Source organism: Danio rerio, chromosome 7 (genome assembly GCF_049306965.1).
Source record: "Danio rerio strain Tuebingen ecotype United States chromosome 7, GRCz12tu, whole genome shotgun sequence".
Classification (NCBI taxonomy): Eukaryota; Metazoa; Chordata; class Actinopteri; order Cypriniformes; family Danionidae; genus Danio; species Danio rerio.
This window is the reverse complement of record NC_133182.1, coordinates 71,183,969-71,210,232: the sequence shown is the minus strand read 5'-3', so window position 1 is coordinate 71,210,232 and position 26,264 is coordinate 71,183,969. Positions and strand designations below refer to the sequence as shown.

At 34.3% G+C, this 26,264-nt stretch overlaps 1 protein-coding gene across 1 annotated transcript in view; it reads right to left on the bottom strand.

The window, feature by feature from the left end:
- tead1b (TEA domain family member 1b) overlaps window positions 1-26,033 on the bottom strand; it is a 164,871-nt gene extending 138,838 nt beyond the window's left edge. Inside the window, 2 exon segments of the mRNA NM_001435835.1 lie at window positions 25,329-25,434; window positions 25,858-26,033. The gene's annotated coding sequence lies outside the window, so the exon portion shown is untranslated.
- Window positions 26,034-26,264: the final 231 nt, after the last annotated feature.

Genomic DNA, 26,264 nt, shown 5'->3' with positions numbered 1-26,264 from the left:
TTAAGCCTTTAAATGTCGCTTAAAGCTGAAGTAATAGTATCTTGAAAAATATCTAGTAAAGTAATATTCACTGTCATCACATCAAAGATAATATTAATCAGTTATTAGAAATTAGTTATTAAAACTGTTATATTTAGAAGCTGTTAAACAGAAATTGGGAACTAAAATATTAAAGAATTTAATTTAATTTACAGGAGGGCTAATAATGGTGACCTCAACTTTGTATATATAAAATTTAAAATATAATATATATATATATATATATATATATATATATATATATATATATATATATATATATATATAAAAACGTAACCTACCAATAAAAGAATAGACCCTTTGCACATTTCCGGGTTTCTCAGTAGCAGAAGTCGTCATAGTTGGGAAAACTGAAGAGCGCAGTGAATAGGAAAATACAAAAAACACTTTTTTTACAATTGTATTTGCTCAAATAATAAAAGAAAAGCTCCACGATAATGTTAAGATGTTCAGAAAAAGGAAAAAAAATTGTGTGAGACTGATGGCGGCAGCCAGAAAAAAGAATAATGTCAAATTCATTGTCGTGTCTCTGCATTAGAAACGCCTAATACAAGCAGTAATTCGTTTTTTTAAACAAAAGATGATATAATACATAAATGCATATAAAATTGTCACACTTTTTTTTTTTTTTTAAATACAAATATTTCAAACTTTCAAGAATTTAATATTACGATGACCGCTAAACGCATCATAACAGGCTTGTGAAAAGGGTCCATAAAATAATTGCTTACAATAACTTAAATATACAAAAACCTCAAAACATATTCAATTGGATTTAAATAACAAACACTTTTGTTTGCAGTCACTAAAAGTCCTTACGCAACCTTTAAAAAATCAAAAACAATATCTTTTTTTTATGTTTGTTTGTTTTTCTCAAGAGACATTTTAAAGAATGTTGGGAACCGAACAGCATTGCATCCCATTAACTAAAGAGACTTTTTCTGAAAATGTCTACTTTTATGTTCCACAGAAGAAAGATTTTCGGATGGAGTATTCATTATATATACAAAATAATGCACTTCGCCTTTATATAAGTGGTCTCCAGCAACTATACCCTTTACGTTTAACCCAAAAAAATAGCCAAACCATACTGGATCTCTTAACATTTGCATAAGGCACTGGAGAGGTTAAGCTGTGTTTACAAAGCTGAAGGCCTGTAACTGTAGCAAGATTTCTAACTCATTAAGCAGGCCCACTTTGCATACAAATGTTCAGAGGTAGCTTAAAGTCTGTATCTTCCCCCCTTGTAAATCCAGGCCAGCTCCGGGGCAAGAGGGAATCTGCCCGGGCTCCGCAGCTCACGATAACAATACAGCAGCAATTAATGAAAGGCCTGCTAGGGATTTATTACGATGGAGGAGAACGGAATATGGTGCCAGAGATCCTGGACGCTCGACATTTGAATACAGGCCACAAATTATAAACAGTTTCAGTAAATGAAGTGACTGGGTGTCTTTGTTTTCGGGAGCGTACATCTTCCTATTTGCTAGCGTGGAGCGGGGCGCGCTAACCGCTAGCGTGGCCAGCTCTGGGAAAGGAAGTTATTGAAGCCTGGATTTCCTGCTTTCAGCAGTGGCCAAGAACTTGGAGGTTTATGGTGGTTTCAGGAACTGAGTCATCTAATGATTCATGGATCAGAGATTGCTTTTCGCATGTGTCTGGTCATGGAAAAAAATGCGAACGTATGAAACTGTAGTATGGCGAAGACTGTGAAATGGAAGGATATTATTAGATACAAAGCGCGAGTTCTTCTGAATGCTTTTTTTTTGGAGTTGTTCGGATGCCATTTGTATCAACATTAATTTCTTCCTCTGAACTGACTAAGCTCTCTCCATCTGGATTGAGTTACAAGGCTTTAACTTTGAAGTGTTGGAACTGGTCGCGCTAGTCTTTCTCAGGTTTAACAGCACACAAAAATACTCGAGTTCACCAAAAAAATTAGTAATGTTTACTTCGAGAACACTCCAAAACCTTGCAAATTAACGTTTTCTCACATACACTGTAAGAAATATCTGTAAATTAACAGTTTCCGTATTTTGGTTTTGTTTATATTTATGGTTCTGAATTACATAACGGGATGTTAATCTCTGCTCTGTCAACTTTTGATGTTGAAAATTTAACTCTATACTTTACATAGCTGACAAACAGTAGCTATGATTCCATCCGCCTATTTTTATTTTGGACATGCGCATAAAAAAAAAAAAAAAAAATCGGTTGATGAGGATGCCAAGATGCGCATCAGTTTTGAAAATTCTTATGAAAAATGTATACGAATATGCGCGAAGACATGGCCTCATACAATTTAAAGTAATACATCGTTTACATTGGTCCAAGTAAAAACTTAATAAGATATTTCCAGAAGTGGACCCTGCATGTAATCGATGTGGGCTAGAACCGGCGTCACTGGCTCATATGTTTTGGAGCTGACCAAAATTATCATCGTACTGGGAAAATATATTTCTAACATTCTCTAAAATAGGTCAAAAGCCGATAGATCCAGATCCCCGTATAGCAGTTGTAGGCGTTACTGATTTCAAGCTAAAAACAGTACTGAACAAAATAAAGTTTCATTTGTCTGTCTACTAGCACGAAGATTAATATTATTACACTGGAAACAGAAAGCCGCTCCTACATTTATACATCTTATGAGAGATGTAATGAAACATATGGAACTAGAGAAAATCTGAAATTCTCCCTAAAAAAGAAAGAAGACAAATTCTATAAAATCTGGCAACCTTTCATGGCTTACTTTAAAGACATAAATTCGACAGGAAATCAAGTTGAAGTATTCTTATTTTATTTTAACTTTTCTTTACTCTTATTTATTATTTATTATTGTATTTATTATTTGTTTCCTTTTTGTAACTTCAATTATATTCAAATTTATTTTATATATTTTTTTATTTATTGTTATTTTTTATTATTACTATTTCTATTATTATTATTATTATTATTTATTATTCTTTTGTATTAATCTATTATTACTACATTTATATATGGATTGTTTGTATATTACATGGTTTATTGTCAATTGTGGTGTGAATGTTTGTTAGACCAAAGATGTAAGTTGTTGTGTTATAAAATAAAAAAAACAATAAAGAAAGTTATAAAACAAAAGGGAAAAAGAAAAATGTATGAGCAATTCCAGCGTTATGCATGACATTTGCAGTAAAAACTCAAAACATAAATTTACAAAGTGTGTGTTAACATTATATTGAAACATTTGCTCATATTTTTCCGAACAACTGACCACAGAGTTAAAAGATCAGAAAAATATCAATCTGTAAACATGTTTTGTATTTTAAAATAAACACATAGATGTGACCAAAGAAGTCTGCGAGTTTACAGTATACAACATACTTTGTAGAAATTAAACTGCACAACCCCCAAAAAATAATGCTAATCATAAGGATAAGAGTTGGCTCACTGTAGAACAAACATGATTGATTTTATTTTAGTTCATATTTTTGCATTTATGAGGAAAAAGCTTCTGGATGTGACAGATGTGAAATTGCCATTTCAAATTGCCATTTGCCAAAACATTGACAGAGACATTTTAAGTATTTCTAAAGTACTGTAAAATACCTGCTTACACAAAAAATGTAGATACGGTTTTAGTATTTTGGTGAAAACGTAATTTTTATCATGGCACGGTTGACATTTGATGGAATTGCTCTTACGCATAACTGGGAAGGATGAATGTTATATTTCATATAGAAGAAAAGATTGTGCATAAACTACGATGGAAACACTTTTACAAAACAAATTCAAATGTGCGCATTTAAAAAGTAATGTGATTTTGATATAAGAGTGAGACCAGCAGGGGGCGCTCAAGCTGTGGTCTGTCTGTGTCCTAACATTTCAGTATATTAATGGGGACTCTATACTGCTCAGTGATTGCCGTCTTTTGGATGAGACATTAAACCGAGGTCCTGACTCTCTGTGGTCGTTAAAAATCCCAGGATGTCTTTTGAAAAAGCATTCTGGACAACATTTTCCCACTGGCATCTGTCCATCATGGTCTCCTAACCATCCCCATATCATAATTGCCTTCATCACTCTGTCTCCTCTCCACCAATCAGGTGGTGTGCAGCCTGGCGCAATATGGCTGCCGTCGCATCATCCAGCTGGATGCTGCACACTGCTGGTGGATAAGGAGATTCCCCCCAAAAAATGTGTAAAGCGCTTTGAGTGTCTAGAAAAGCACTATATAAATGTAAGGAATTATTAGGAGATCATGTGATGATAACAATATGTGTGAATAGACAAACCAGCAGGCTGAGCGCTTTGTAACACATCTGACATGTTGTTTTGGTCATTGTAAAATGTCTTAACCTTTTCAATATTAGTTATAAGTTAGTTATAATTATACTATTAAGTACTTCCAGAACAGTCAAGAGCGTCAGTGGTCCACATCTCAGGTCTTCAAAGGCCACCATGTGTTCATTGTAGACATGGGCCAGTAAGTTACTATTGGTATGATAACCTTGGATAAAAATATCACGGTTTCACGATATTGTGATTACTGCTCAAATATATTCGTTTTAAATCCCTGCGTAAAAACTTTTCTTCTTTTTTTTTTTTTTGAAGACAATATATTTTATTTTGAAAATATTTTGGAACAGTAAACGTCAGGCTAAATAATTCAAATGAATCATTGACCTCTGCTGTCTTCATTTGCTTCTGAAACACAGACTTCATTACAATTTAAAACTGCATTTTTGGTTTTCTTTTCTGCTGGAGATACAGTTAGTCAGGAAGTGACGATTTTGTTTTCTTTGACTCGAATGGCAACACTGCTTTATTCACACGTCTTTTATGCAATTTTCCGGGTTCGTGCATAAATTTACTTCGCAATTTCAGATGGAAACATAGCTACTGTGACTTTTATTGACATTTTAGTAGTTTGAAATTATCTAATTTAAAAAAGAAATAATAAATAGCGGAGTAAAGGCCGATTTAAACATCTGCATCGAGTGATCAGCGTGACCCATGGTCCTGCCTTGTGCGAAGTTGCGCATTTATACTTCTGCCTGCTGTTTGTGTTGCTCTGCAATGACACTTCTGAAACGCTAGCTGGCAGTTGGCTTTTATGTGTCAAGTTTCTTTCTGGGTGTTTTTTCTGAACGCTACAAGTAGTTCAAACTCGCTCATTCAGAGGCGGGAACTGGTGGATGTGCAACTACTTTAATCATAAGGTAAACATTATGATTGAATGTCGAATGGCAACACTGCTTTATTCACACGTCTTTTATGCAATTTTCCGGTTTCGTGCATAAATTTACTTCGTAATTTCAGAAGGAAACATAGCTAGTGTGACTTTTATTGACATTTTAGTAGTTTGAAATTATCTAATGTAAAAAAGAAATAATAAATAGCGAAGAAAAGGCCGATTTAAACATCTGCATCAAGTGATCAGCGTGACCCATGGTCCTGCCTTGTGCGAAGTTGCGCATTTATACTTCTGCCTGCTGTTTGTGTTGCTCTTCAATGACACTTCTGAAATGCTAGCTGGCAGTTGGCTTTTATGTGTCGAGTTTCTTTCTGGGTGTTTTTCTCAACGCTACAAGTAGTTCAAACTAGCTCATTCGGAGGCGGGAACCGATGGATGTGCAACAACTTTAATCATAAGGTAAACACAAAACAAAAGTTTCCATCTGGAGCTCCTTCATGGGACTATACACTTGTAAACACTCGCTCCATCTGGCTCTGAGCTCTCACCGGCCACGCTCATCAATGGTACCAAACTGACCAATCACAGAGCTTGCGCTACACGTTGTTGTGACATGTTGTTGCATCTTTTTAGAGATGTGCGCATCAGCATCAGCCATGACGAGGGCTATGCATGGTGTGAAGGCTGCGCGGGACCACACGTGCTCTTGCCGCAGAAGTAAAAATCAGCCTCAAGTCTGTAAAATAATATTTTTTGCCAGTTTATTGCAAGTTTTTTTTTTTTTTTGTACTGTAATATACACCAATTCAGACAAAATATCACTTTGAACTTATAAAATTACTATTAAAAGTCACTTTTTCCAATTTTTTAAGGTTAAAAGTTGTTAAAGGGAAGACCAAGGTCCCATAATGCAATTCAAAAGCATAAATAAATGAAGGAAAATAAGAAAATACAAACATGAATCACAAAATATGGAAAACTGCTAATATAGAGACATAATTTTTATTGTATTTATTTATTTTTTAAATCACCCGTGCCCATCATAGACCAAACAAGAGTTCTTAATAATTATTTAGAATTTCACTAACAGTTGGAAGCAAGTTATGAACAGCGCTTGGAGAAATGGTCGTCAGGACCAAAGTGCGCTCTGTGGCTGGCAGTCATTTTATGGCAGTTGTCCTGAAGCACATTTACTTACATGACGTCAGTGGCTAAGAGCCAGCTTTTCATTTTGGTGGCAATTTACCTCAGCTTCTTTAAGGGCTTGTTGTTACAACTAAACAGCAGACCACACTCAGTTATTCCCTTGGAGAATCAATTTACCACAGGTTGTGCTCAGACTGCAGACTACCAGTTTGTGTTTGTAACACAAGATTAAACAACCACGTTTCTTTTCTTTTTTTAGAAGTATAAACATTTAACATAAAATAATTTGCCCTCCTGGAATTTTTTTTCTACACTGTAAAAAATAAATCCGTAAAATTTAGGGTTAAAAATCGGCAGCTGTGGTTGCCAGTACTTTACCGTTAAAAACACGGTACAAACCGTAGAAGTAATTTTTCATTTTTACGGTAAATTATCGTATTTTATTAATTTATAGAGGTAATATGTCTGTATTTTGAATGATCAACATCTACACATCTTTTGTTAAACAGTTAGACACATTTGCACACCCACATGCAGGTGGTGATGAGAAAGTTTCAAAATGAGCCAATGCTCATCACAATCAACTTTTCCCACAAGCAGAAAAGAGTATCAGCATATAGAAGGTGCTCGGTGTCATCCACACAGCTACTAAACACCAGTATGGTAACACGCATAAAATTAAGGTCATAAAATAAACATTGTTTATCAACATTAGATGTAACATACATCTCTAATGTACATAACTGATGGGGAAATAACTAAAAAGATCCATATTAATGTCAAACAAATGCATAAAAAGTGATGTGCCATGCAGGGAATTCTGGGAAAGTCAATTTACGGTTATTCGCCGTATATATTAAGGAAACATACCGTCAACCAGTTTACGGATTTGTACTGTAGCATTTTTACAGTTTTTTACTGTTGAAATCACAGCCATTTTTTACAGTGTATATTATTTCTATATTATATCTATATTTTTTCCCCAGTCCCCAGTTTAATGGGGCTAAGAAATCTTCACAGTATTTTCTATAATATTTTTTCTTCCTGAGAAAGTGATATTTCTTTTAGTTTGGCTGGAATAAAAGCAGCTTTATACAATTTGTAAAGTCAATATTAACACCCTTAAGATTTTTATTTTTGCTTGATTGGCTACAAAACAAACCACACTGTGAAAAATGATATGACAAAAAGTCATGATTACAAATGTTGTATGTTACTTATTTACTTATATAACTTATTTTAATATGTCAATCATGTTTTGACTACATTTTTTTAAGTTTAACTTAATATTTTAGTCAGTTTGATTGATATAATTGAGATGACTAGAAAAGTTCATTCAACTGAAAGTATTAAGGCAGAAAGATTTTTTCCAGTGCACTTTTATTCAATAACTTGCTTAATCAACCAAACTTTTAGCCTAATTAACCTAGTTAAGCCTTTAAATTGCACTTTAGGTTAAATACTAGCATGTTGAAAAGTATCTGGTCAAATATGTACTGTCATCAATGCACTCAAGAAATTAGTTAGAAATTAGTTATTAAAACTATTATGTTAGGAAATGTGTTGAAAAAAAATTGTCTCTCAATTAAAAAAATGCTTAGAAAATAAATATAAAAAATAATAATAATTTAACAGTAGGGCTACGTCTACTGCATATTTAATTTTCCTTTACATATTTTCATATAAAGAGTTAACAATTTTTGCAAAAAAAAAAAAAAAGAAAAAGTATGATCAACGACATGACAGACGCAATAAGCAGAACTATATTCGTCCTACATCACAGGGTAAGTCAAACCTGAACAAACATTTTCAGAGTTTATATATCAATATACAGTTGAAGTCAGAATTATTAGCCCCCCTGATTATTTTTTTTCCCCAATTTCTTTATAACTGAGAGATTTTTTTCAGCACATTTCTAAACATAATAGTTTGAATAACTCATATCTAATAACTGATTTATTTTATCTTTGCCATGATGACAGCAAATAATATTTGACTAGAAATTTTTCAAGACACTTCTATACAGCTAAAGTGACATTTAAAGGCTGAACTAGATTAATTAGGTTAACTAGGCAGGTTAGGGTAATTAGAGAAGTTATTGTATGACGATGGTTGGTTCTGTAGACTATTGGAAAAAAATATAGCTTAAATAGGCTAATAATTTTGACCTTAAAATGATTTTTTTTTTTATTAAAAACTGCTTTTATTCTAGCCAAAATAAAATAAATAAGACTTTCTCCAGAAGAAAAAATATTATCAGATATACTGTGAAAATTCCCTTGCTCTATTAAACATCATTTGGGAAATATTTAAAAAAGAAAACAAAATTCAAAGGGGGGCTAATAATTCTGACTTCCACTGTGTATATATAAAAAAAAATCCTAGATATGGTGCTTGATATAAACCACATTTATGACCAAAGCGTGAATCCTGAAATCAGTCAGCATATTTATCACCAGCAGCCTTTTGAAGGATTTTGTTCAATTAGCAGAACTTTACAAATTAATTAACAGAAACTATTAAATAAGATTAAATCGTTAAAAAGAAGATTGCATTGTACACACAAACATTTTTCTTTTTACTCTATCTTTAAATAATTTCTTTAAAAATCTGTTTACTGGGACATTGTGATATACACTGCAACGAATGCAGGAATTCACACAAATAATTTGTGTAGAGACAACATGAAGGAATCATTCATTCATTTATTCATTTTCTTTTCAGCTTAGTCCCTTTATTAATCTGTGGTCGCCACAGCGGAATGAACCACTAACTTATCCAACATATGTTTTACGCAGCGGATGCCCTTCCAGCTGCAACCCATCACTGGGAAACATGAAGAAATCAAGTTACTTGATTGGTTTTTAACTAATTTAAGTGGATTGAACACAAAACAATTAAGTTGTCCCAAAAAATAATCAAGAATTGTGTTGTTTCAGCTCATTTTATTTAAGTTTGAGCAAATAGCAAGTGTAATTTTTGGGGGGTTTATGTTTATACTTTTTAAAAGTTTTATGTGATTGCATATAATAATGTGTACAAGACAAAACATGTTTTTCAAACTTTAAAACCATAAAAGTTTAATACAGCTTCATTTTTTATTAGACATTTTAACTTGACAAAACTTGACATTTTAAAAATGACACTCACTAAAATGTCACACAACAAAAGCATTATGCACAAAAGGATTAGAACCTAAATTAAACAATGTTGTATTAAACACTGTAAATGTTACGGTGCAGTACTTAATCACTAATTTTATTTTTGTCACTATCCTTCAAACCACAAGGTTTACCCTTTTGTCAAGTATTTAATGACATAAAATATAATTTAGCACAATCCTTTTTTGTACATATAAAAATGCTAATAAAATCATGATATCTGGACATTTTATTTCTACATATTATTTCAACAAATGATTAAGCCTCTATGTAGACACTTTAATTTAATATGCTTTCTATGCACATTAATTAAAACAGTTTTAAACTAATAAATATATATAGTTCACCCCAAACCAATTTAATTCTGTTCTAAATTACTCACACTTGAACTAGTTTGAGTTGCTGTTTTTGAGATTAAGATATTTTGAAGAATGTTGGAAACATTTAACCACTGACATCAATATAGGAAAAACAAACACTATGGAAGTCAATGGTTACAGGTGTCCAACGTTCTTCAGTATATCTTATTTTGTGTTTAGCACAACAACAAAAAAGCTCAAACATGTTTGTAACAAGTGAGTAAAGGTGAGTAAATGATAAAATCATTTTAATACTTGGATTAATTATGACTTTAATTTGATAGAAACACCAACATCAGATGTCTTTTACATTAAATTAATCTTTATTGTTACATTCCAGAACACAAATAGAGCTTCTTCTTTGACACGTGTTAATAGCATTTATTTAGGGCTATATTAATATTTAACATAATTTTTAAGTGTTCATTCGCATACATTTTTGAGTTGTAAAAAAAAAAGAAATTCCAGCATGACCTGTATCTATTACTCAAACGCACTACAACCGTGAATGTGAACAGTGAAGTGTTTGTCACAGAATCTGACGGAAAATAAAATCAGAATGACTTTTGAAAATACTTTTAAGCATAATCTGAGGAAAAAGGGCAAAGGGAGTTGATTCTTCACAGATTAGTCGTAAATAACGACCGCAGCTTAAAGGGACAGTTCTCCCTAAAAATAATTTAAAAAATGCTAATTTTGTCATCATTTACTCCCCTTGTTCCAAACCTACTTAATGTTCTATATACTGATGAACACACAAGAAGATATTTTGAAGAATGTTGAAAACCTGTAACCATTGACATCAAAAAACAAATACTATAAAGGTCAATGGTTACAGGTGTCCAGCATTCTTCAAAATATCTTCTTTTGCGTTTAACACAACAACAAAAGCTCAAACATGTTTGGAATGATTCAAAGATGAGTAAATAATAACATCACTTTAATTCTTGGATTAATTAAGACTTTAATTTGATCCAAACACCAAAATCAGATGTCTTTTACATTAGATTAATCTTTATTGTTACTTTGCAGTATACAAATACAGAGCTATATTCATATTTACCATTATTTATGTGTTCATTAGCATTATTCGTTGCACAGTAAAAAAAAACAATTGATGCAAATGCAGCATTATGCGGATCAATTACTCAAACGCATAACAAGCATGAATGTGAACAGCAAAGTGAACAACAAAACCTGACAGAAAATAGAACCAGAATGACTTTTGAAAATACTCTTGTCTTAAGCATAATCTGAGGAAACAAGGAGGTTGATTCTTCACGGATTAGCCATGAATAACAACCATAGCTTAAAGGGACAGTTCACCCGAAAACTGAAAATTCTGTCGTCAATTTACTCCCCCTTCACTTGTTCCAAACCTGTGTAACGTTTTTTTTCTACTGCTGAATACAAAAGTAGATATTTGGAAGAAAGCTGGAAACCTGTAACCATTGACTTTCCTAAAATACAGTAAGTCGATGGTTACAGGTTTTCAGCCTTCTTCAAAATATCTTCTTTAGTGTTCAACAGACAAAAGAAACTCATATATGTTTGGAACCACTTGAAATTGAATAGTGAGTAAATGTAAATTTTTGGAGGAACAATCCCTTTAAATCGGCTTCACGGTGGCGCAGTGGGTAGCACAATCACCTCACAGCAAGAAGGTCACTGGTTCAAGCTTTGGCTGGGTCAGTTAGCACTTCTGTGTGGAGTTTGCATGTTCTCCCTGTGTTCGTGTGGGTTTCCTCCAGGTGCTCTGGTTTCTCCCACAAGTCTAAAGATATATGCAGGGCCGGCGTGTCCATTAAGGCGACCTAGGCGGCCGCCTAGGGCGACAGTATAGAGAGGGCGGCGTCCAAGACACCTCCCTTACCACCTGCGTCCTCAGATATATTCGCGCATAGGCGACAGAATAGAGAGGGGGGCATCAGCGACACCTCCATCAGCACCCGTGTGTCCTTAGTTAAATCCGCGCATAGGGCGGCAGAATAGAAGTCCGCAACACCCGCGCATCCTCAGTTATATCCGCGCATAGGGCGGCAGAATGGAGGTCCGCGACACCCGCGCATCCTCAGACCGGTGTGGGTGGGTGGTGGGGGGGTGCTGCGTTCGTGCATGCAGGTTAATCATGAACAACTCAGTGCGCATGCGCTAGTTGCACTATCGAGGTCTGATTATGTTTCAATCAAGGTTTATATGCATCAAATACATAACATCTGTGCCAAACATTTCAACTGATGAACATAAACAATAATACAACCGTATAGCCGAATTAAATGTATGCACTGGCATGTTACAGCCCTAATGAGTATGATTATGTGAAACTCCATATAGATACATATTGCAATGATTTCGGGTACTTACTTAGCGATGCACACACACATATATGCACAATCCTTAAATACTCTGCTGATTTGGACTCTATAATACCTGTTTTATAACTTTAATCTATCAACAACCATCACTGAGCTATATTCTAGCAATCGTTCTTCCCGCTCCGTTGTGGATTTTAGCATAGTCCATTTCACGTGAGATGGCGGGGGTGAGTGGAAGAAACCAAGTCGCGGGGGGAATATTTTCTACAGAAATAATTTATGACTTCTTATGTGGGCCAGTACCAATTGTTCCACGGACTGGTACTAGTCCGCGGCCCAGTGGTTGGGGATCACTGATATAGATAATGCAATTAATGTGACTTCAAGGGGGGAGGGTACAGCCGTTGGGAGGGTGGGGCGCCCCCCTTATATATTGGAAAAAAAACACAGTATTTGGAAGAAAGCTGGAATCCTGTAACCATTGACTTCTATAATATACAGTAAGTCAATGGTTACAGGTTTTCAGCCTTCTTCAAAATAACTAAATACATTTTTCAGACAAAAGAAACTCATACAAGTTTGAAACCACTTGAAGAAATAAACAGAGAGTAAATGGTTATTTATTTTTGGGTGAACTATCCCTTTAAATCAGTTTATGAGGACACTTCCAGCACTGAAACATTACTTGAACAACAAATGATGAGCATTTATAAGCATAACCTGATTTAAAATGTGATTGTAGCGGCTGTGGTTTGGATGTGCGCAGTAGCAAACTCCAGAAAAAGTCCAACTTTGTGAAGTTTGATCATGTTAATAACCAACTTTCATCCGTTATGACACATTTTCTTTTTTCCTTCGTCCAACGTATGCGATTGATTTTCTTCAAAACCTTGTATTGTGTTACAAACAAAAACAGAAGATCCATCCAGAGAGCATAAATACATCTGTTGAGTTCATCAATCAGGGAAAAAGTGACTAATACTCGAGTTCGTAACTTTATTCACAACAGCTGTTTCCAGTGCGAGAAGAGACATGAATGTTATTGCAAAACATAACCATCCATTCCTATCCCTGAATGAAGACTGAAACAAAACGCAGCATTTATTATTATTATTTTTAAACAAATGCCTGCTATTATTGTCAATCATTAAAAGCAGGACTTTCCAAGGACCTCCAGAACGTCTAATATTTTCCATCGCTTAAGACTTTTTTCCCCCTCCCGCTGATAATCGTGATTCCTGTTCGACCACAGATAGATTCTAATAGGAAATGATGCCTATGAAGAGTAAAACACACAGGACGTGGCTGTTTGTGTTGGTCTGTCTCCCAGCAGAGTTTAGTAGTTCACATTACGCCTGACCGCAGAGCGCAGCAAAGTGAGTTAGCTGCTTCTAGAAGTGGCAAAGGCACTTTTGTGCGGTTCATTCATATCTGTTGTAGCCTTGTTGAGGTAAACCCTATTTCATAGTGTATCGCCATTATAAACCTATTTGTTCCACGCTGTCCGCAGAGAGCACATAAATCAAACGCAGTCAATAAAAGCATCAACATGTGAGAGGACATACACTAGAGGCTGAGCATTTCTGAATCGCTTGTTTTCAGTGTTCCAGGTGTTAATTTTAGAATAAATGCTCATTTAGACTAGGCAAGCGCCGGCGCAAGATTCTGACGGTATAATAACCTTGGATAAATATATCACGGTTTCATGGTATTGTGCTAATCCCTCTTACATATATTCTCTTTGAATGTCTGGCTAAAAAACTAAAACTTTTTTCCCCTTTGAAAACAATATATTTTATTTTTCAAAAGGGTCACGAAACACCAAAACAAATTTTTTGAGCTGTTGACAGTCGTATATGTGTCCCACACTGCTAAAAACACTATTAGGACACCTATATTTCACTAAAAAGTGTAAATTGGTTGTTTTTGCGTTATTTCAAGCAAATTCGTACTTCCTGTTTGAAACGAATTTTTGAAGCTGCGTCACGGTCATGACATAATAGCCTGTATTCCAGCGTGCAGACTGGACGTCTGTGCCAGAGTGAGTCTTATTACATCTTACAGTGTGATACATTAATGCATGAGTAAGGCTTGGTTCAAACCAATCAGCGCGCTCTATTGTGCAACTTCATTAATATTCATTTGTGTCACCGTGTTTACACCACAAAGACGCCACGTTGTGTTGGCAAAACAAGCGTGAAGTGTTGCTTTTTTAGTTTGCTGCCGTTAAGTTTCGTTTTCATTTTCTCTCTGTGAGAGCTTATCTGGAGTCACGTGTGGATTACAGTGTACGCGACGCTCGACAACAATACCTTACGTGTCTAAGGAGGTTTATTGTTTACCTGAGAGCTGTTCTCATCTGCAAACGCTGAAATCTGGATTTGCTTGTAGTCTCCTCTTAATAAAGACGCGGCTCTAGTTGCTGGTGATTGTCCTGTCTCTACAGATTTGGTAAGTGAGCGACCAGTGCTCTTTGTTTATTCAGTTTGTTCGTATCGAATTAAGTTAACTATTGCACTGAGTGCAGAAATGTTAGCACCGCATTTAGTGACCGGAATAACACACGCGGCTTTCTGACGCTACCTGCCGTGTGCATCTAAGTTTCCGGGAAATGCTGAGTTTTTTTTTTCTCTCATTCGCACTGTTTACAGTATTTGACGTTTTTACTTTGTAATATTTCTAAAATTTGATCCATTTTTTTAAATGACAGCAATAAAATACAGTTTATTTGTAAGTCTCTGTGAATGTCTTATGACAGAGTTCAATGGAGTTCACTACTTCGGTATGTTAACAAATAAATACAAACAAATTATAATTCCTAAAATTGTATTATAGTTCCTAAAAATTTGGGTTGCGGCTTGATGACCATGCAAAAATGTGGGTCCCATGGCAAAACCAGTTGAGAACCGCTGATTTAAATGATTGTCAGTGCAAAATTAGATCAACAACAAGCATTTAAACTGCAGATTTTGATTTACACAAATCGTCACTTTAGAATTAAAAGGTTCTATCTGACATTTTTGTCAAAATTGAGTTATTGACATATTCTTATTAAATGACAACTTATTTACTGTTGTGGGATTTTTTTTTTATAAGTTGTTTACATGTTAGGACTTTTTATTTAAAAAACAAATGTTACACACATACTGTTATCTATATGGAATGCAAAAACTTTGAAGCTCATTGTATAAAAATCATTCAGAACGCAGATAGAACCTTATAATTCCAAGGTGCAAAATATCAAAATCAACACACACTGTAGAAATGATCTATTAGGTTCGTATTTTGTCATTCGCAGGTTATTTTTTCTGTTTATTTATAGCTATGAATTGCATTATGGAACCTTGATCTCTGCTCTGTCGACTTTTGATGCTAAAAAATTTAACTGAACAGTTTTACAAAGTGACTTTTATTGACATTTAAGTATATATATATATATATATATATATATATATATATATATATATATATATATATATATATATATATATATATATATATATATATATAAAATTTAGATTAAAAAGTGAATAAGGAAAATCATAAACAATAAAACAAGCTAAAATTAATACAAAATAGCAATGAAAAAAAGTTAATAAAAAAAAAAAAAACAGTGCTTTATGGTTTTCAGTATAGAGTCAAACAGTATTCAGGTACAAAAATTGAATAATGAAATTAACACTTTATAGCAGAGATCCTCAAAGTAGGGCCCATGGGCCAAAGTTGGCCCTTTGATGTGCCCTCCATCCTATCTAAAAAGAGAGAGAGAATGATGGGAAGGTGGTAGTGGCGAATCCATTTGACAGAAATTGTCATTTTGAATCTAACCTAACCTTTTGTTTCTTTGTCTTATTGCTAAGCTACAAAAAAAGCCAACTCAAAGTAAATTACTCAATTTAATGTTATAAAGGAATCAGACTGTTAAAATGTAAATACTGTCATTAACAGACAGAGGACAATGTATAAGATATCTGCGAGCAAGTCAAGGCAAAAACAGTAGCAGCTCGACTAGTGTATTCAGCATTGAACTCCATTGTGTTATAAATGGGATTGTTTATGTTTTTACTGTAATAAGTTCATTGTTAAATGATACAAATGAGTGCATTAGTTAATATGATTTAAAGCAATGCTTTCTAGTTATTTCTAAATATTATTGAATACATTAGGAAATTAACCCATGGCAAGTTTAATATATATGGTTTGGTATATATATTTGGCCCACAGCCCTCAATCAAATTTGCTTTTTGGCCCTTTATAGGAAAAGTTTGAGCACCCCTGCTTTATAGTCTTCATTGTATTAATAATTCAGTAAAATTAATCAAAGTAAAAATGAATGTGCCTAAATGCTTTACACTCTCTTGAAATGCCTTTAAAATGGATGCAAATGTTTCACTTTGTTATATGTTGGTATTGTTATTACACATTGCTATGACTCCACAAATCTTATGTGTTCTCAATTGTTGTGCTGATCAGCTAAAAATCCCATCTCAACATTGTATATCCTGCAACGTGACTATTGCGGACATACACAGTGTAATATCGATGCTCAAACGATATATTGTTCTGCCCTTTTACAAATCTGATTTAATTAACTGAAATTGCAAAACAGACTGTGAGCAAACATCCCGCACAGGAACGTTAAAAAATACAAACTGAGGAAATGCTATTGTTTAGCATGCAGGATGTCAGTCGGGACTAGAATATTCTCTAGAACTTTTTGATCCTTTATCCCTTTTTAAAGAAACAATTTGCACACACCAGAAAGGCAGTTACTTAAATGCGAAGCCATTTAAAGGGACAGTTGGCACATTTTACTCACACTGCAGCGGTTCTTAACTTTTATGAATTTCTTACCCTTGAAAAGTTTGAGCTGTTGTTGTTGTTCTGCTGAACACACCAAAAAAAGATATTTTGAAGAATGTTGGAAACCTGTAACCATTTACACCTAGTAAGAAAAACAAAAATTATGGAAGTCAATAGTTACAGGTTTCCAACATTCTTCAAAATATCTTCTTTTGTGTTCAACGCGTCAACAAAAAAAAAACATCTTAGTAACAAGAAAAAAGTGAATAAATTATAACAAAATTTAAAATTTTTGGATTAATTAATTTCATACAGACACGGTATTGTGATTACTGCTCTAAAATCTATTCTTTTTTAAAAGTCTGAGTAAAAAACAAAACTTTTTTTCCTTTTAAACACAATATATATATATATATATATATATATATATATATATATATATATATATATATATATATATATATATATATATATATATTTTTTTTTTTTTTTTTTTTTTTTTTTTACATTTATAACATTTTGGAGCAGTAAACATGTCAGGCTAAATTCAGTCAGTCAGGCTTCTGCTGTCTTCATTTATTTTCCAAAACAGATTTTTTTTACAATATAAAACAGCATCTTTAGAGATCTTTTCTGCTGGAGATTCTGTTATCCTAAAAAAGTAAATTAAAATCTTACACATACCTTAGGAACGGTATTGTAGAAAATTTTGCCCGTTTTTAAACCTTGACTTTTTTTTTTTAAACCACAGTATAACTTGAAATCGATTATCATCCCATGCCTAGTCTAGATTAAATTAAAATTTATTTTCACTTTACAAAGAGCTTCTTCTCTGACACATGTATTAATGTCATTTATTTACGCCTATGTTAACGTCATTTTTAAGTGTTTATTAGCATTAATTGTTGCGTATTAAAAAAATGTATGAAATTCCAGCATTACCTGCATCCATTACTAAAACACACTACAAGCATAAATGTGAACAGTGATGTGTAAGTTACAAAAGCTGACGGAAAATAAAATTAGAATGACTTTTGAAAATACGTTTAAGTATAATCTGAGGAAACAGGGCAAAGGGAGTTGATTCTTCACGGATTAGCCATGAATAACAACCATAGCTTAAAGGGACAGTTCACCCGAAAACTAAAAATTCTGTCATAATTTATTCCATTTTCACTTATTCCAAACCTGTTTGACTTTCTTTCTACCGCTGAACACAAAATAAGATATTGTGAAGAAAGCTGGAAACCTGTAACCATTGGCTTCCATAGTATTTGCTTTCCTACTATGGAAGTCTTACAGGTTTTCAGCTTCTTTAATGTTCAACAGAAGAAAGAAAGTAGTATTTCTTTCTAAACAACAGAATTTCTATGGAAGTTGATGCCTGTTATTCCCAACATTCTTCAGAATATCTTCTTTTTGTGTCCAACAGGAGCAAATAAATGATGAGCTTCTTCTTTTTGGGGTGAACTATCCCTTAAAAATGCCATTGAAAAGCTAAATGAACAGATATCTTATCTGAAGCATACATGGGCCATATGGTGCCACGACCGCTGCCGCCTGTTGCTGGCATAACAACAACCCTTCCTGCACAGCATATGACGGGTACAGTAATGGCCTGGATTCCCTGAACACTAAACGCAAGTGTTCATATTTACATTTTTTGTCCCCTTACAGGTGCAGAGAGGGTCTTAACCAGATGTCTGCTTGAGCCCGACACTGTTTGCCTCACACACACACAGACACACACAGACACACACTCCTCCCCAGCTCAGCAACAGGAAAAACAATAGGTTCTCTCTGTGTGCTCCCATTCCCCCACAATCCTCCATTCCCAGAGGTAACCCAATCCACTATGTCTGAGCAATGCACCTATTCTCTTCTCATTTCACAACTGAAAGACTGCTTTCTTCCCGAGCCACGCCGGAGAGCACCAGTGAAACAGAAAGTATTGAAATTAATGTTTTTTTTTTTCCCCATCCTGGTTTAAATTGATTATTTATGATCAGTGACATGCAATTTTTCCTGCACGGAGATTGTAGCTTTATTTTAAAGAGATCAATGTGGTACTTTTACCAACTAAATATGATTTGAAAAACAAAGATTATTTAATTTTTCATTTTAAGCTGTGATTTGATTAGGGCTTGCCGATACTGGAAAAATGTGATATTGACATGATATGTTCTGCAATAAATATTGCGATCATGGATGCTCATTTCGGTTAATTTTGCTAACCGGCAAACGCCGCTTGTTTACCGAATATTAACCGTCAACTAATCAGATTAATATTAAATTATTGTTTAATTAAAAAAACTAAAATAATTGACGTGTCTTTTTGGTGTCTGACACATTAAATATTGCATTTTAAAACACAACAACAGAACATCTTCACGCATGCAGTCAAGTTATCTTAGTTTCCAACAGTATAGAAAAAAAAATAAACTTAATAAAATGAATAAAATAAAAAGGCCTGCCCTAGATATTTTTCACTTAAATGATGATTACAAAACGAAAACACTTACTGAATCCTTTTTAAGGACCAGCATTGGCTGTTTTTTCTCCATCACATGTTTTTTTCAGCAGGCAGCCTCAAATCGATGGCTCCATGGAAAACATGCATTTAATTAATGCTCCGCTGTTATTCTTATATCACAAACCTCTGTCAACATTTTTAACAGAAGTCATTAGAGCTGCACAATTAATCGTTAAAAGATTGCGATCTCGATTCGACCCCCTAGACCACAGGTGTCAAACTCAGTTCCAAAAGGGCCGCAGCTCTGCACAGTTTAGTTCCAACCCTAATTAAACACACCTGATCAAACTAATTGAGTCCTTCAGGCTTGTTTGAAACCTACAGGTAAGTGTGTTGGAGCAGGGTTGGAACTAAACTGTGAAGGGCTTCGGCCCTCCAGGAATTGAGTTTGACACCCCTGCCCTAGACGATCTTAATCCAGCATTTCTACGATTCATATTTTCAAGTTCAGGAGAGAAGAAAAGGCGGCTGCACGAGTCTTTTCATTGCTTCACATACGTTGGTCAGTGACATGGACACCTCCAAATGATGTTGAATGAGTCACATACTGAATTTATAAGGTATAATTCACCAAAAAATGTCATTTTTGTCTTAATATAACGATGTTTTCGCGATCAGGAAATCACACGTGATGTGAGCTGCTGACCGTGAGCTGTAATCACAGAGAGGGTGAGCGCGCACTACTTAATGATAGATGCGCACGAGTCTACTTTAGTGAACAGAACCTGCATATGTTGCGAGTAACAGGTAATAAAGTTGTAAATAATATTCTGTTTGTGGCACACAGTGATCGTTTGGGAGCCGCGCGCGAAGTATGAACAAGCACTTAGTAGTCAAAATGAAACCGAAAGTGTGCACTTCATTTAAATGATCATATCGCATTTTAGAGTTATGATTACGGCAAGCATTTGATGTTTTTGCTTTCATAGTGAAAACACAGTTGTGCAGAAAAATAAACAGTGTCAGTGTCAGTATAACTACTCTAGCCTATTGTTGAATATAATCTGATAATGGCAAATATCTGTGAATAAATTTGTCAAATATGACAGACTGCAAGCATATATCTCAAACATAATAATTCAACATCAAAATTATTATAAGTAGAATAGAATTATTTATAGAAACCAGTAGAACTACACATAATATTATTATCGATGTTGTGCCATATGTTTGTTTTTACAACCTTTATTTTACATCTACAGAATCGTGAGAAAATAGTGATATTTATTTTAAGCTAAAAAAAATCGCGATTCTTATTTTAGCCAGAATCGTGCAGCTCTAGAAGTCATTATTTAAATATTGAGCGTCTGGTTTTACCTTAGAGCTTGTGTGCTTTTATTTCCTCTCACCCTTACTCTGCATGTGATGAAAGACAATGACGAGGCTCATATGTTGATTTTTTTGTAAAGGCTACTATAGCATATAACAATTTCGTTGTTTACATATAATATAGCACTAATTTGATAACATATTTTATAAGTTATAAAATGAAACCCTCAGTTTGGTGCGGAGTTATCAAGCAGAATTCAAGAAAATTTTGGGATTTCTTTCATTCGTTTGTTATGTAGGCTATTTTGAAAATGTATATTTTATGAGAACTATTTATAACTGTAATTTTCCAAATGAAAAACAGGTTGCTTTATTGGTTGTACAGTAAATCATTAGAACTATAGATTATTTGTTGTGTTTATAAGCCGTGCGGACTGCAATGCCAGCTTTTTTCCAAAGCAGTGCACAATTCAGAAAGTTTTGTTTTGCGGCTTCTTTCTCCAAATGTGCAAATTAACAGAAGTGTTTATGACGTAGATCCAGGACAGAGGCAAACAGCATCAGCGCTGGGTTGGCATCAAATCGTCTGTGTCAAACTTGACCAGCAATATTCTTCTTTTATTTTGCTTCTTTGGCAAAATATGTCTATATATATATATATATATTTTTTTTTTTTTTTTTTGTTTATCTGATACCATTAATGGGTTAAAAACGTACCCTTACGGTTAACGGTGAATCGGTTATTATGAGCATCCTTAATTGCAATATTAATAGGTTTAAATAACTCTATTTGATGGTTTTCTGGGTAGTCTAACAGTATTCAGGAACAAAAATTGAATAATTGCAATGCAATAAAAACTGTTCTTATGTTGCTTTTTCTCAAAATATAAAATAAAGTGAAAATATTGTATGTTTTTTTCTTTAGATGAATTAAGTAAAAGTTAAGAGTTTTTCCTTTAAAACAAATAAAATGATCTGCCAGTGGGGTAAGTAAAATAGTCTTTTTTCACCTTAAAATAAAGATATTTAATGTAGATCAAGACAAAAATTCTAAGTAAGCAAAAAAAAACATATTTTTGCATAATTTATATATACATTTTATTTAAATACAGTAATCTAATTCAATTATGTGGCTTCTGTTCAACTTTTATCCATACTCTACCTTGCATATCTTGCGATGAGACTATTGCTAATGCGCACATTGTGATATCGATGCTGAAGCGATATACTATACAGCCCTAGTTCTGATTTTAAAACTCTATTATGTGTGATACTGAATATTGAAAATGCATTTCATATCACAAATATGAAGATCACAAAAACATGAAAGTGCTCAATGTTTTGAGCTACATTTAAAGTTAAAGACAGCCTATTCCTCCTCAATAAATAATAATACAGCAACAGCCTATATGTGACTATAAAAGCCACTTAATCAACCTGGTTAACACAAATTATCACCATACTAACAGGCAACACAGGCAACCCTAGTTCTGATTGATAACCATTTAAAACTCTATTATGTGTGATACTGAATATTGAAGATGCATTTCATGTCACAAAATATGAAGATCACAAAAATATGAAAGTGCTCAATGTTTTGAGCTACATTTAAAGTTCAAGACAGCCTATTCCTCCTCATTAATAAATAATAATAATAATAATAATAATAAGGCAGCAGCCTATATGTGACTATAAAAGCCACTTAATCAACCTGGTTAACACAAATCTTCACCATACTAACAGGCAACACATAGTAAAAAATTCTAAGTGAGCAAAAAAACATCATTTTAGCATAAATTGTATTTATTTCGTACAAATTCAGTAATTCAATACAATTCTGTGGCTCCTGTTCAACTTTTATCCCGACTCTACCTTGCATATCTTGCGATGAGACTATTGCTAATGCGCACATTGTGATATCGATGCTGAAGCGATATACTATACAGCCCTAGTTCTGATTTTAAAACTCTATATGTGTGATACTGAATATTGAAGATGCATTTCATGTCACAAAATATGAAGATCACAAAAATATGAAAGTGCTCAATGTTTTGAGCTACATTTAAAGTTCAAGACAGCCTATTCCTCCTCATTAATAAATAATAATAATAATAACAATAATAATACAGCAGCAGCCTATATATATGACTATTGTGATCTTAAAGTGCGGAGTGAGACGAGACTGAGAAGGGCTTTAAATACGCAGCACCTTTTGCTTGGAATAATCTACAAACCAAGTTGCAGTTTAAAGTTTTAAACTGATTTATTGCTCACTGAATGCTTTTAAAAATAAATAAATGATCTAGAAATTGAAACACAGGCTTGCAGATGTTTTAATAAGTTTGTTTGTCAATGTGTGATTCATGTTAACTGTTAATTGCATTTTGTTTGTTGTCTGTTAGAGCCATGCGACTTGTATACTGCCTAATCTTGGCCAGGATGCTTTTATAAAATAGATTTTAGTCTTAATGTGTCTTTCCTGGTAAAATAAAGGTAATAATAATAATAATAATAATAATAATAATAATAAAGCCTCTTAATCAACCTGCTTAACACAAATCATCAACATACTAACTGACAACACATAGTAAAGGCTAAGACTAAAACTTTCTAACGTCAAAAAAAAGCACTTCTACTCTGGTTTCCTTTTTAGGTGTAGCTAATGAATACTTTGATATGGTTCCTCTGTTTTATAAACTACATCTGATCAAGAGTCAGATGTTCAACATCAACTGATGAGTTCAGCGTTTCATTCTCTCTCTTGAAAATGTCAAGCAAGCGCGTGTGTTCAACAGGTCTATGTGCTGCATCACACTGAGCACAAAGTGCTTATTGCTAAGCCTATTTTTCACACACACACACACACACACACATACACGAAAAAACTGATTTGCTTCTCATCGCTGTAGTACAGTATGTCAGGGGTTACATCTGATAGAAGTCAATCTGTTTACTGTAGTATGTGATAATAATGGCCCAGTTAGAGGACACAAGCAACGCATTGTGCCGCTCGGACCCTTCTTTATAAAAGGGTCAATGGGAAATATAAGACGACAATTAACTGGAAGAAAGGAGGTCTTTCCCCAAAAACACACAATAGAGAAACTTGTTTTCCTTTTAAGAATTTAATGAGTTAAGAAAAGTTTTAAATCTTGAACATTTGAAAGACAAAAAAAATGATGCTTTTATATGATTCAGAAAGTGAAAATGTGCACTGAAAATGTGTTTTTTTTATTTGTATGTTTATAGTCGACTCATTGCTGACTGTTTAAAATTTAGGACATTAATGTTTGTTGACATCTGATTGAAAATGACTTTGAATTGGCTAATCTCCTACAGTCAGTTTAACTAAATAAAACTAAAGAGTAGATTTTAGTGTAAAAAAAAAAGTGCTGACATTTTTGCTATTACATGATTTGCTTTTTAGTGTTTGAACTCTCAGCAGTGATTAAACCACACTGAACTGAACTGAACCTCAACACTAAAAACTGGACTGACACTGTTTCAATTTACTATAATCGTCTATGTGAAGCTGCTTTGACACAATCTACATTGTAAAAGCGCTATAGAAATAAAAAAGAATTAAATTAACTTGAATTTTTCCAGCTGTGTTTTCATGGCTTCCATTGTTAAACTGTAATGAACTATTATGGGGCCGTAATGTAATCAAGTTGAAGAAATATGTGACTAATATCAAGATATAATTGTATTACAATAGTAATACCTGTGATGTGTTATAAGGTATGAGTCAATTGATTATACAAAAGCAGTTTGATATTAAAAAGTGAAGGTTTTAAGCAGCTGGAGGTGCAGATGATTGATTTCATAGTTGAATAATTCATTCTCAAAATGACAATGCCATGTTTAAAAACGTAAACCATTATATAATAATACTGAATAGTGTGCGATTATGTAAAAGCCTGGATAGTTAGTGGAGTTGTAAAGCTAGTCACTGATGAAGTGCTAAGCTAAGCTACGTCCCGTCCCGCTGTTACCGTCCTTCATAGTTTCATTCCTAGTGATGAAACAGCGTTTCAGGATTTAAAACACATACTGTAAGTGACACGCAGCATTTGAAATGCTATTACTGTTTATAAACCCTAAATGCAACACGCCGAGGCACGACATTAGTCCTGCAGAAACAGGGCGGGCAATCCCAACAAAGGAAATGACAGAGGAATAGCAGCCAGATTCTCCCATGTAATCTTTCCGAAACAGGCTAATACACTAAAAGCAATGTCAACAACTTGTGGGATTAAAACATAAATGCGTTGAACAGACAAATGAGTTACTTTTTACAATTGCATAAGCTCAGCAAGCTAAAGTTTCTCTAGAGTAAAGGAGTCTTTAAAGTTATGACTAAACAAGTCGCTGTTTTTAAAATAAACCACACAAATAGGCTAAAGGATGTGAAGTGTTTATGGCACAGCCAAAGATTAAACCAACACTGTAAAACAAGTGAATAAAGATGCCGAGAGTTGACGCAAGTCAGATAATGAAAGAGAAGAAAAAAGTCAAATGTGTACTTACGGTTAAGATCCGACCAGAAGCTGGTGAATAAACGCCAAAGATACGCGAGCAACAAGTCTCTCCGCGCTATATTTGTGCGGCGCTCCGAAATGTGCAGCGTAGCCAACTATGGAGGAGAAAACAGCAACATTTGGATCCGTCATCTTGTCCAAAATTCTTTTCATGCAATAATCAATGTCCAAAAAAATGTTCCCCAAAACGACGCGTATTGTTTCGGGTGTAAATTGCACGGGACTTACTGCAGAGTACGAGCGCGCAAGGTCAGCTTCTTTAGCAAAAATGTGAAAAATGTCAAAGATTTTCCCTGCTATGTCAGACTGAGTCAGTGGACAAAGTGAAAGCACCCTGTTGCTGCAGCGTCGAACTAAATCCCATTGAAAAGATACTTTGAGCCCGACCCCTCTTGCTACATGCCTATCAATAGTCATAATCGCGCAATACACTTTGTATTTTGCTCGTCTGCTTTAACTTAATCCAGAAAAACCGTTTGATCTCAAGCCGTTAAAGGGCTAATTACCTTAAAACTTACCTTAACGTCCGCTTTATTTATATCAAAATTTAAGTTCGGCCCCTTTGTTTTGTTCTAGTGTGGGTTTGTATAGTTTTTTTGCAAACTGTGTAAAGTTATTCTTGTGTTTTGGGGCCGGCCGGAATGTGAACGGGAATCTCCGCCGCACCGATAGAGATGCGAAGAATGCTCGGAATGAGAGCAGGAATGAAATGAACGCGAGCGTCGAGTTTGCAGCAGGGCGGAGCGAGAGGGTGGCGTCATCCCGCAGCTTCTCCCACATCCATGGGGATGACCTCACAGGACACGTCCATGCCCTCCTCCAATGGGAAACAGCGCTGGCTCTGTTTATACTTTCTAACCCACTTGTTTGCAGCGTATGGATTCGCATCTGTGTATTAACAGTAAGCTACTTTCGAGGTTTGAGT